Raw genomic sequence first — 4,204 nt, 5'->3', positions numbered from 1 at the left:
CATCATATTCTTTAAAAAAAAAAAAAAAAAAACCTGGCTACGTGTTCTGTACTAGACTAACTGAGACTTGTCATGGCACATGTATAACGTTGTTGTTCTCTTGTTCTCTGATTGCTTCTATTGTTCTCATTTGTAAGTCGCTTTGGATAAAAGCGTCTGCTAAATGATTAAATGTAAATGTAATGTAAATGTACTACTGCTACTGCTACTACTACTACTACTGCTACTGCTACTACTACTACTACTACTACTACTGCTTATACTGATAAAAAAACAACAACTTAAAACACCACAACTAATACTACATATCATTAAAATAAAAATAATAAAGAAGATTACTACTACCACTACTACTAATGATAAAAAAATAATAGTGTTGCTACTGCTACTACTACTGCTGCTAGTGCTACTGCTACTAGTACTGCTAATGGTACCGCTACTACTACTACTACTACTTCTACTACTGCTACTGTTATAATTACATTTATTATTATTATTATTATCATAGGTCATTTTATTATACAAAGTTTTATAATAATTGTAAATCATTATAAATATATACATTTAGGAATTTATTATTTATTATTCATGTTTTATTATATAATATAATATAATATAATATAATATAATATAATATAATATAATATAATATATTTATTTATTTATATAAATTACAGTTTATTTATATAAAAACGTTTTCTTTCTTTATTTTAACACTATGAAATGAAGTGGCAGTAGTAGTAGTGGGTATCATCAGTGGTCCCAATTAGCAGAGTCCACGCTCAGGTGAACAATGGTCCCCCTCATCAGACATGAAATATGCTCTCAATTAATCACAGGGATACGTAACCTGATCTGGGGTATTTTCTCATCTTTTTCTTGACCGCCGGGTCTAGATAATCCAAAGGCCTTGATGTACCATTGCCCTGTTGGATGTCTGCTGACTAATGTACCAGTAAATGATAAAATAAGTAAGAGGGGGTGGCACAAGTCAAGTGGAACTTAATTACCTCTGACAAGAGTTTTTGAGGGGGAAAAAAGGATACCAGATCACACACATGGGGATTGTGTGACAACAATGACCAGCGCTCTAGAAGTAAAGGTAATGCATACCACATGAACGTAAACTATTATTTATAACCAGAAGTTTTAAAGCACATGACGAATCGCACAGTACTGGCAATCAAATGATTTCTTTTCCAATCTATACCACCCAGAAATCCCCCTCCAGAAAAACATGTTTGCGTGTGACCGAGGCAAGTAAAAGGCGGTCTCCAGGGCCTTCCATACAGCAAGCGTCCCATGTTCCTCCTGGGGGTCCGAGCGCTGTGTGCATCTGGAAGAGATATTTGGCTGAGGTTCGGCCCAGAAGGTTTTCACAATGTGCCTTCCCGTCTCTGAAACACATCGGCTGAGTTGAGATACATGTCAGGAAGACAAAATGCAGCATTATTGTTGGAGAGGAACAAACAAGGGTTTGTTGAATGAAATTGCATGAAACAATTAAACCATTTTTATGAATAACAAACATAAAACACATTGCTTATTTTATCTCTCTGCATTTCATTAGAGACATTCTCCACACTCTTTCCAGTTAACATGTAATAAAACTCATTATTTATATTTCGAAAAAAATCATTCTGCATATCCAAGATGTTTATTTCGGGATCTGGTGGAGCGCGGTTTCAGCATGCCCTCGATGAACTCTTGCACTTTGACTGCTAATCTCGAAACGCTCTCGATGTTCACACAGGAGCTTTTGGCCGTGCTAATTGTTTTGCTTATTTTTATCTGTCTTCCCATTTTCCTTTCAGCACCGAGCAGAGGAGCAGCCAACAAGAAGCAGGTCCAACAACATGCCTCTCAGCACGAGCGGGAAGTCTAATTTTCACATCTGCTCAAGTGAGAGGCTTAAAGCAACAATCACTTAAGATAACAAGACTGTATAAATTACAATGGCAATGAATTTAACTAGCAAAGCTCTTAAACACCCAATATTGTGGCTGTTTGAAGGTTCCTGCTGAGTTGAGCAACTGCGGTGAGTAACTGGTGACTCAAAGAAGTGCTGAAGTTCAGCACAGAAAGCTTAAAAGCTATATTTCTACTGTCATGTTTCGAATCCTGGCAATGAGTAATGATGGGACATCCTTTAAGATCTTTGTCTTCAGCTATGACCATTTAATATATTTTAAAATGCAGTTTATTCCAGTGATCAAAGCTGAATTTTCAGAATGGTTACTCCATTCTTCAGTCACATGATCCTTTAGAAATCAATCTTGTTTGCTGAATTTGCTGCTCAAGAAAAATTTATTATTTTTTTATCCATGTTGACAACCATTGTTCAGCGTAATATTTTTGTGTAAACGGTGATACTTTTTTTCAGGATTCTTTGATAAAGTTCAAAAGAACAGCAGTTATTTGAAATATAAATCTTTTGAAACATTATTAATGTCTTGGTGATCCATTTAATGCATTCTTGCTTAATAAAAATATCAATTTCTTCCCAAAAAATTTCTTTCAAGCATTATGCAATGACTTTTTGCATGGATGATCACAGTTTCTATACCCTTCCAAAAAAAAAAAAAAGGGTTGATGTATATATAAAAAAGGTAATAAAAACTTGTGGAAGTGTGGTGCTAGATATTGTTAAAAGACAAAAATATTTAGCAGATGAAAATGTGTAAGTCTGTTATGAATGCACTGACATCGCTGATTCAGAAAGTAAAAGCCTTTTGTTATTTTGTTAGATTATTAGTAGAATGATTATTTGTTTACTTTTTTAATGCTGTATGACTGGGACCGTTTGCCTAGAGTGGCATCTGCTGGGAAAATATGGATGTGTATTATTAAAAATTATAAATATAATTGTTCAGAATGAAATTCAGCTCATTTATCACTGTTACACTTCTCTGCTGCTACTCTCAAACTTATTTTGTCATATATTCCTTTTATATTCAATGTACTCAGTATAGTATACTCAGTATAGTTTACCACACAAACAAGTGTTGACATAAATCATCATTTCAGTGAATATCATCTTTAATGTCAGTAGTTCCATTTGCAAACCTATCGTATGACTTCAGAAGACTTGAATGAACTACTTTTATGATACTCACAAAGTGTGTTTTGTCATTTTTAGTGCTCAGCAGTTAATAGTCATCCTTTAAATTGTTTGAAAAAGTGCAGCATGAACATCCTGCCCAACATCTCCTTTTGTGTTCGATGGTGAACAGAAAGTCAAAGGGGCTTAGACTGATATGATGACGAGTAAATGATTTCAATTTTTTGGTGAACTATACCATTGATGTGTTTTAAAGTTGTTATTAGGCGTGATGTAAAGTTTGTAGCAGGTCAAGTCAAATTTATTTATACAGCTCTTTATACAATACAGATTGTTTCAAAGCAGCTTCACATTAATAAACAGGGAAATAACAGTGTTAATGTTGTAAAATAAAATTAATTAATTATGAAACACATTTAATTTTATTTATTATTATTAATAATAATAATAATAATAATGTATAATTCTAAATGTAATCACAATATGATTATCATTATATATTTAAAACATTTTTTTTTCAATATTACAGGTGAATATTGTATGTCTGATCACTTAGAAAACTATCACCACACCTTATTTAGAATAAGAATAAGAATTTATAATTATACAAGTAATTATATTTTAAGAATTATCATTATAAGCAGCCCTACAGAAGATACAAGTGTCCTTATTCAGCTCAGTTTAGTTTGCACAGTTATTGAACTGATTCAATCAACACTAAAGTTAATTATGATACAAATTCAATTCAGCTAAAAGTAGCTCTACATATATATATATATATAGACACACACACACACACACACACACAAACTTATATATGTACGTATACGTACATACAGAATACAAACATTTTTTGTTATATGTGTTTAAAATTTGCATATATAAATAAAATATACTGTATATTACTGACATATATGGTTGCTTCATGTAAAAATCATCATCATATAGATATCTTTACATATGTACATATGCACACATTATACTGTGGGGTTTTATATACTGTATGTTACAAACTTATTTATTCATCTATTAGTAACCTTTTAGGTAACATATATAGCAGTATGACTCTTGATATAGGTCAGTTCAATGTTGATTCAATTCAGTTCAATAACAGTGTCAGTATTGTGAAAACTGCTTAGTTAA

The 4,204-nt window shown here is 32.3% G+C and overlaps 1 long non-coding RNA gene across 1 annotated transcript; it reads left to right on the top strand.

The window, feature by feature from the left end:
- The first annotated feature begins 738 nt into the window (after positions 1 to 738).
- On the top strand, positions 739 to 2,192 carry LOC122138817. Its single transcript, XR_006155812.1, has 3 exons — positions 739 to 1,102; positions 1,218 to 1,475; positions 1,815 to 2,192. It is a non-coding gene; the product is annotated as an uncharacterized LOC122138817 (long non-coding RNA).
- The last annotated feature ends 2,012 nt before the right edge of the window (positions 2,193 to 4,204 follow it).

The sequence above is a fragment of the Cyprinus carpio genome, chromosome B11 (assembly GCF_018340385.1).
Source record: "Cyprinus carpio isolate SPL01 chromosome B11, ASM1834038v1, whole genome shotgun sequence".
Classification (NCBI taxonomy): Eukaryota; Metazoa; Chordata; class Actinopteri; order Cypriniformes; family Cyprinidae; genus Cyprinus; species Cyprinus carpio.
This window is presented reverse-complemented; position numbering and strand designations above follow the sequence as displayed.